This window comes from Geospiza fortis, unplaced genomic scaffold, assembly GCF_000277835.1.
Source record: "Geospiza fortis unplaced genomic scaffold, GeoFor_1.0 scaffold1, whole genome shotgun sequence".
Classification (NCBI taxonomy): domain Eukaryota; kingdom Metazoa; phylum Chordata; class Aves; order Passeriformes; family Thraupidae; genus Geospiza; species Geospiza fortis.
In genome coordinates, this window is record NW_005054320.1 from 1051567 (window position 1) to 1060837 (window position 9271).

At 43.0% G+C, this 9271-nt stretch overlaps 1 long non-coding RNA gene across 2 annotated transcripts in view; it reads right to left on the reverse strand.

The window, feature by feature from the left end:
• Positions 1–5972: 5972 nt before the first annotated feature.
• The window catches only part of LOC115947824, a 6223-nt gene continuing 2924 nt past the window's right edge, over positions 5973–9271 (reverse strand). For both annotated transcript variants that reach the window (XR_004081680.1, XR_004081679.1), the window contains exon 3: positions 5973–6235. This is a non-coding gene — a long non-coding RNA (uncharacterized LOC115947824). The remainder of the gene's footprint in view (positions 6236–9271) is intronic.

Below are 9271 nucleotides of genomic sequence, written 5' to 3' on the forward strand. Positions count from 1 at the left end.
CCATTGCTTTGAAGGGTTAATCCTCTGTTAATGTGTGTCCTTTTTCAGGTTTATTTTGCCCAGAAAGAGGTACCCAGACTGTCCATAACTCTTTGTTTTTATTGTGTCATATTGTCCTAAATCCTAATTGTCCAAATTTTTATTACTCTAATTATATTACTCTTTTTATAATCATTTTATTACTATTAAATTTTTAAAATTTTAAAAACAAGTCATTGGTGTTTTTCACCGGACAGTCCTCCCAAAACTGCTGTGGTGTGAATCACTCACCCACAGGGTGCAGTACTCTAAGGATAGGCTGCTCTAGTTTGGCAACAAGAGCCTTCTTTCTCTATCTCTGGAAACAAGGGCTCTCTCTCTCCATTCAGGTTCTCACTGGATCACAGCTTCCTCTGGCATCCAACCGCTCCAGGGTGAGCACTTCTCCCATGGGCTGCGAGTGGATCTCTGCATCCCCTGTGGACTTCATGGGCTGCAGGTGGACAATTTGTTTCACCATAGTCCTCGCCACATCCTGTAGAAGAATCTTGGCTCTGACATTTGGAGCCCCTCCTCCCCATCTTTTTCCACTGACCTTAGTGCTGCCATGTTGTTTTCTCTCACATGTCCTCACTTCCTCCTCTTCTCTGACTGGAAGGAACACTGCGGCCAATAGGCGCCATTGCCAATAAGTTCCACCAATTCAAAGATTCCTACAGGATCCTGCAGTGCCAAGAGGTCAATTTCATCTAGGTTTCATGTCAGAGAGGCACTCACCATGTTTTGCCCGCCGGCCATGCAGCCCCACCACCATCATGCAGGCAGTGGCAGTTGCCATGGCACTGGCACTATTTAACACCTTTTCTCATGTGGGGTGCTGGGAAAGAGAAGCTGCCATCGCCACCCCTGCCCTTCTGCCCACAGTGGCTGTCTAGGGGTGGCCAGGCAGGCAAGGCTTGCTGCAGTTCGGACCAAGATGGTGACAGCTGTGGCAGGGCATCGCTGCGTGCTGCGGGGATGGCCACAATGGCAGCACCTCACCACTCCTGGAAAAAACTGCACATGCGCTATTTTGATTTTCTTCTTAAATATGTGATCAGAGAGGCATTACCAACCTCTCCAATTGGGCCAGCAGCGTGTCCACCTTCAGAGCCATCAGAGATTGGCTCTGTCGGACATGGTGGAAGCTTCTAGCAGCTTCTCGCAGAAGCCACTTGTGTGGCCCTCACTACCAAAAACCAGGCTGTGCCAAATAAAGACAGAACCCTCTTGACTACTCATCACTTCTCTCTGCCAATTAGTGTAGAGATCTGTAGTGATTACCATACCACACTACCAGGTCTCTTGCAAGAAGCAGACACCAGACTCCACCCTTCACAAAAAGCCCAAGAGAAATCTGGGATCAAGAAAAAGTTGGAGGCACTTGTTTTCGGAGGGAGGAGAAAACCTGAACAGCAGCTTCCAAAGCGAGTTGAAGACTAGACCTGCTGGGTTATCCATCAAGCAGCTTGGCTGTTTTCCCACGAAGGAGGATGGGGAGGCAACAGCGGGTGAGGGAGTCCAAGTGATATCTCAGCCCAGCTGCTCTGCAGCCCAGAAAAGGAAGGAGAGACACCAGCCACCTCCACAAGCGCAGGGGAGCACAGGGGCCCATGGGCTGGTCAAGAGCCCACACTAGGGTCTCAGGAAGGGGCAGCTTGCCCAGGCCTCTCCCAGGGATGTACCAGGAGATCCTAAGCCGTAAGGACTATGTGGGAAACCCATTCAGATGAGTCTATCAGTGGACCTTTTGAACTCATGGCATCACTGCCTAATGAGTTCAAAATGATGCCATGCAAATGAGGAGCATTTGGGAATTGCACCAGACTGTTATGGGAGTCTTAGGGGAGGGGACAAAGGTGAGAAAAGGAGGAATCAAGGGCATCTGAGAATAAAAAGCCTGGGAAAACAGATGGATGAAGGAATAAGAGGGTCTGGTTTCATTTATGCAGGAGGCTGGTCAGCACACTTGTCTGGGCTGGCCCAATGCTCTGTCATCACAGTCTGTCCTGTCTTCTCAATAAACTCCATTTCTAACTCTTTTCTTGGGTGAAAGACACCCCAACTGGTGTGCATGTTTGTAGGGGGCACTGAAATTAGCAGCCCTGAACCAGAACCCGAGGCCAGAACCCTGAGGTACTTGGAAGGTACAGATTTCATGATACAGTCACTACATGTTCCCTTCTAATGTGCACACAATCACCTTTGTATCTTTGTTCTTCTCTGGGTTCAGGAATTTATCAAGGCCTTGGTTGAGCAATATTCTTTGTCAATTAGTAACATTGGTTCCTCCTATTACTATCTTGTCTCTATGTCTGGCCTTATCTCTTATGAGTCTGTTTGTAAAGCCAAATTCCTTCCATTCCTTTCAATGAGAAATGGGAATGGCATCCATTTGGCAGTACTCAGGAAAGCAGCCAGACTGCCCAAATTCCTCTGGCAAATTATGCCCAGGGTTGCCTCTTCACACAGCAGGATTTTATGCAGCTGAGCTTCTTGATGAATGGACCTTTAGAAAGTAACACCTCACGCTTCTTGGACAAGGAACCTTAAGAAATTAATCTCAAGTGAGGTTTAAAACAAGAGTTGCCCAGCATTAAAGGACAAGAATTCTTCAAATTCTGAAAATCCCATGTTAATTCAGTTTGCCTTGAAATCAGTTATGTTGCATGCATGTGGGTTACAATGAGGGCTGCAACTTGGTATTCCTCAAATTAGAGTTTCCTGAAATTAAGTGTTCATTATCTTTTTTTTTTTGGTAGAGAATTTATCTGTTTATTTTTTTATGGTTGTTGTCAATGCATGTGTGCTCTTCCATTGTGGTTTTGACTGGAAGCCATCAAATGTATGTGTATAAACATAACACAAGACGATGTTTAAGTACTGTTTTTCAAAGTTAACTTTTTTTTTACAGGGAAGTGGAAATTGTGGAAAGAAAATATGCAGGCTCAATACTGTGAGACAGTAACCAGTGGTACTCCAGCTGAGTGGTTCAAAGACTGCTGAAGCAAGGGAAGAGGTATGGCCTCACCTCCATATTTCTTGTGGGAGTTGGGTTTAGGTTTCTCAGTGAATTTCTTCCTGATATTACCAGGAAGATGCTGGAAGGGTAAGGGGGCAGCTTTCTCAGTGAATAGACAGCGATTAAGACCCAAAGTGGTAGCTCTGGCCTTCCAACAGAATCGTTTAGGGGTTTGGAAGTTTTGAATGGGGACGTGGGCTCTCCCACTTACAGTTTGGGAGGCTGGGTGTGAGAAATGAGGCTCACTTTTTAAAATTTTTAATTTAATAAGGGATAAAGCAAAAGTAACAGCGTTGTGTGCGTAGCCATAGCCAGATGCACACAGTTAACTATAACAACTCTTATATACTTTTTCATTGCATTGGTCAAATGCATATTCATGAAGATTATACATATACATAATTCTTCTGAGTTTACACATTCTGGGAACTCTTTAGCTTAGTTCTGGAAATTCTTTAGTTTAGCCCTGACCTCATCTTCTTTAGAGTATAGTAAGTATACTATTGTGCCACAATGCAGATGTGATTTTGAGATATTTTATTTTATGATATTTTATTTTCTCACAAGGTCCTGTAATAGGTGAATAATGCAATGATTGACTCTATCAATTAAAAGGCAAATATGTATATATGTTAAGAGAAGTTTTATAGATTTATAGTTACATTTTACCCACCTTGCGTTGCTATCAGGGGACAGCCTGGGTTTTGGACATTTGGGAGGATCAACTTGTCACAAGGGCAATATTTGACCTTCAATCAAGATTTAAGGAAGTAAACTTCACCACTGGACAGCGAAGAAGGAGTTGATGGACAGAACTCTGGGAGGGGCTAAAGGGTTAAAAGGCGAAAGCTCCATTGTGTGGTTGAGCACATCGTGGGAAAGATCCTTTGCTCCTGGTACAGCAATATATTCTCTATTCAGTCCTCTGTTATGTTTTTTATAAGGTTTTAATAAACCTTTCTAAATTTTTGGAAGTGAGTAGCATTTCTCACAGTCCCCTGGTCTGTCATTTGACAGTTATTGATAGCCAAAGAGTCAGTGGTAGATTCCTCCTTGCTCTTTTGGTGCTATTTGCCCAATTCTTTTCAATGTTATCTTATCATACAGACATTTTAGCATTTTTACAAGCACTTTCAATCAATATTAGCTATTTCACTATGGTTAATTAGTTAGTTACAAAAATAAAGGCATTAGTTATTTCACAACTACAATTACTTCCACAAAAGTTAATGTTATAATACACAGCACAAAGGCTCTATTTTGATATTTTGCGAAAGCCTAAACTATATTTTATCACACTAAAATATACAATCTACGCAGGTGTAGTATATGGTAGAGATAATCCATGCTATTAATGTATAAAATATTGTAAAATCAAAACCATGTCTTTTGACTATCCTGGCTGGGAGCAGCTGTCTTATTCATATACATCTAGTTCCCAGACGCGTTAAGATAAACATCGACGCTTCAAAGTAAGAATAGAGGCTTCCAGAACGATAATCGTCGGCTTCCCTGAGTTGTCAGGTCCACCTGAAAGCAATTATCGCCCTGCCGATTACATCTGTTGAGATAACCAACAGCGCCATCCTGATACATGTGAATACATGGCTTCTCCAGAGTCGACTGACAACATCGAGACGCCTGGACGGGACCTTTGTCCACCTCTGCACATGGAAAGCAACAACGTTGCATGTGAAGAGACACAAAGAAAATTTGGTCATCTCTGCCTCGGGCAGAATAACTGTATAAAAACTCGCTGCGCGAAGCCGCAATCGTGAACTGGGGAGACTCTGACACTCAGAGGTCAGATCCATGTTCACCCGGCGCCCATCCCGGGCTCAACGCTGACTCTTTGGCTGTAGTGGTTTCGACGACCAAACTTCGGTCTCGCAGACAAATTAATAAATCTTTGCTAAATTTTCTTATAAGTTTGGCTCACGATTTGATCATTTCTAACACAGGGATTAAGGCAACCATAAAAGTCTCACAAATTATACTATGTTAAAAGCAGTTAAGAAGAATTTACATACTCTACTATATCAAAATATTTTGTAAAAGACAATATATAATAGCAGAAGCCAACAATTACATGTTTTTTTATAACACTAGGGATATTGTGTGAGAAGTTTAGGGCTCTGCTCGAGACTTCACTATTGGGGCAGGTCCTTCCCCCCTTTCTGCCATTTCTGCAGAGCAGAGGGAGCGGTCGCATGGTGCTGTGGGACATTCTCAGTGCTGTAGGACAGTTGTGCATTCGGCTCCAGGACATTGCTACGCTGCAATTTGGCACTATGTTTGAATCTGCCTGCTTCCCCTGCTTCTGCCAGCTGCTCCTTGGTAGTGCTGAGATTGAATGCTGCCCCTGAGTTTGTAAAAGGAGCAATTTCCTTCCTTCCCTCCTGGCACCGGATGAGGGGATCATGGTGTGCTCTCTGTCTCATGCCCTGCCAGCCATGGTCATATCTACACTAGAGGGGAAACATGGCACTCAGCAGTTGTGAAACTTCTATTTCTGTGGTGTTGTCTGTTCTGCTCTCTTACACAACTACACACATTATAAATATCTTCCAGTAAAGAACTGTTACTTCCTTTCCTATATTTTTGCCTTAAAGCCCTGTAATTTCTAAGTTACAATAATTTTGAAGGCGGGGCCATCTTTGCATTCCAGTAAGGTTCCCACCTTCCTTGGCAGACATTTGTCTTTTAAACCAAGACACTGTCACCAAAAGCTGAGAAATAAATTCTACAAGCAGTATGCTAGGTTACGTAGCCAACAATAATTAATTCTTAATAACACAAATCATAATATCATTATAAACATCTGTTTATTCATAATAATATAACTTGTTTGGTAACAAATTACCCCTTTGAGACTTTAATATAATTTCTTCAAAGTCTCATATCCACTTATTGTATTGGCCTAGTCTATACAGCAGTATGTATTGCAACAAGTGATCAAGAGCATGAGTTAAAAACAGCACAATAAGTACAAAGAGTTGTTTTAACCATCCTAAGTTGGGGAGCCACAAATCTACTTCTTGCACCTTCACACAAGTATTGATGGTTAGCAGCACTTGATACGGTCCCTTCCACTTTTCTTGGAGAGGCTCTTCAGTCCAGGTATCGAGGTAGTCTCCTGGTTGGTATGGATGAGCTGTGATGTCCAGTGTCATGGATGCTGCCAGCACAACGTATCTGTGGAGAGAAGACAACACCTGCCCATGGGATTTAATATATTCTATCAGACTCTGGTTCATTCTTCCTACTTTCCCACTAAACTGAGGTCTCCACAGAGCGTGCAAGCCCCACTTTACCCCTAACATTTTTGCTAGGCTTTTGCTATTTCAGCAATGATGTGAACCTGTGTCTGGTGACATTCCCATTCATACTGCAAACCTCGGGACAATTTCCTTCACCAAATCTTTACTAGCTTTGTTAGCGCACTAAGAAGAAGCTTCTGGCCATCCTGAAAAAGTATCTACTGGTACCAATAAATACCTGTGGCCCTTTTACCATGGCAGCTCAGCAAAACCTATTTGCCAATAGTCTCGTGGACAATTTCTTAACAGTCACAGGTGTGCGTGTAGGCTATCTAATTTGATGTGCCTTGTTCTTTAAGTGTTTGGCCCTTTTTAACAATGCTTTTTATGATACCAGTCATTCTTTTGTTCAAAACCTGAGGCTTCATTGCTTCTACAATAAACTCTATTCCTCAGGGAGTTACCATATGTCCTCCTGAGATTTTCTTCATAAGGTTTTAGGGAATCATGATTTGTTTGCTGTATGTAATCCACCATCGTTCAGGACTCTTGTCAGCATCTAACAATTCTGCCAATTTCTCATTCTTAGCCTGATAATCAGAAGCCTGCTTGTCCAAATGCTGTTATTTCTCAGGTAAGACCAAAAGGACATCCCCACCAGCAGCCTCCTTGGCTCCTTTGTCAGTCAGGCAATTTCCAGTATTTACTGGGGTCTTCCTGACTTATGAGCTTTACAAAGCATTGATGCCACCTCTCAAGTAGCTGCACCCCCTCTAACAATCACTGTGTTATTTGTCCATGTTTCACAGGGGATGCCTGGGAAATTAACAGCCCTCCCTTTCCAAATAGCTCCATGGGCATGGACCACTCCAAAAGCAAATTTTAAGTCTGTCCATATATTTACAATCTTATTCTCTGAGAGCTCCAATGGTCTTGTCAATGAAATCAGTTCTGCTTTCTGAGCCAATGTGTTGGGGGTTTTAGCTTTGGCTTCTATTACCTCATGCTGAGTTACGACTGAGTAACTTGGCTTTTTGGATTCCGTTTTTCACAAAGCTGCTCCCACCCACAAGGAGTTCCCAATCCATGTCTTTCAAGTTCTTTATGTCATCTCAACAACAGTAAACCTGTTCAGTGCCCTGCAAACAATCATGGGCCAGTTCCTTTCATAATGGGTTAGCTGTTAAGAACACTGCTGGATTCAAGTTAGTTACTTTTAACTCCATGTCATCTTGTTCTAGCAGTAGTCTGGTATGTTAACATTCTGTTTGGTGATGACCAGTGTCCTTCTTTTTGTTCCAACACCACTACAACTGTACAGGGCACAAAAACAGTCAGTTGCTGCCCCATGGTTATTTTTTTTTCCTTCTTGGATTTGGAGGACTGCTGCCGCTACTGTCCTGAGGCAGGGTGACCATCCTTTGTTCTTCTAGGATGCCAGCTGTTGTGTCAATACCCCCAATGCCAAATGGAATTTTTCATGCATAAATAGTTCAAAAGGTTTACCAAGTCCAGTAATCCCAGTGCAGGAGCAGTCAATAGAGCACGCTTCAATTCCTGAAAGGCTTTGCTGCATTCAGGCTCAGTTCTTTTCTAGAAAGGGGCTCAGCATTTTAACAGATAGCCTCCTTTCTTTCCTGGTGTTGACTCCTTTGCCCGTGTGGAACAGTGAATCTCCTAAACTGCAAGTACCCTGCTAGTTACACAGTGAAGCATTTCCACAGAACAGTTCACCTGAGCTGGCACAGGCCTCTGCAGTGCTGCACCAATCCCTCAGTCTCAGGACAAACCCAACCAGCTCATGCTAACAGAGGAGCCTGCGGCCAGAAACTTGATTTTTTTCTTTTTCAAACATAATTTGTGCATTTAATTTAGTCAACACTTCTCTTCCTAGTATTGGTATGGGACATTCAGGAATATAAGGAAATTGACAGGCTAACACCAATTTATCATTTCCAAATTTTAATGCTGAAAGAAAGGCCTATTTTCCTTTTGCTCTGTCACACCAACATGAATTGTTCTGACTAAATTTTCCTTTAGGCGTATTTAAGACTGAATACACCACTCCAGTGTCTACTAAGAAATTCCATTTGTCATTCCCAGCATTAATGTAATCCCCACAGGTTTAGCTGGGGATGACACCTCCAGTCCCCATCACACATCTTCTACCAGTGGGAGACTTCCAGCCTGATCAGGAGATTTGGGTGAAGTCCAGGGTCCACCAGTTCATGTTTGTCCCTTTCCCCACAGGTATTCCCATTTCCCATGGCCCTTCTCTTAACAAAATAGCACACAGACCCCTGTACAACTATGCCTGTAACTCCTTCTCTGCCTCTCTCCCATGATGCCACCATCTCTCCCCCCACCACCCCGCAACTGAGCTTCGCTCTGCTAACACAGCTTTTGCTCCTAATTATTGTACATGTTCCATGCTGTTTCTAACAACTTACTCAGATCCCTAGGAATAACATATCCAATCATCACATAGCTTCACAACTTTCTCTGGGTGTTCCCTACAAGTTTGTGCTACGGGACTAAACCCTGCATGAGTTTCCAAACCCAAAATCCTTTTGTCTACCCCTCCATCATTTATCATTATATTAACTTGATCATTTATGCCTCTTCTGCCTGCACCTGGAGGAAAGTCCCCAGCTGCAACCTTATCTATTCTCTTAGCTCCTCTTGTCCCCTTGTGGCCTGTTATGGGTCCTCATGGTCCCTCTCTTCCACAACCATACTTCATACAGCAGCAGCTGTATAAAAAACACATTGTATTGGAAACAGTGTTTCCCAATACTACAAGCCTAGGCTTTTTTCTTGATTTTTCTCTAAAGCTAAAATCACTTAAGAACCCCTTAATAACAGGTTACACTCTGTGTGTGTGTGTGTGCGTGCGTAAAACAAATCTACATACAACACCTTAACAATTATGCACTCCTCAACTCCTACCACGTGCTGCAGCAGGAGTTGT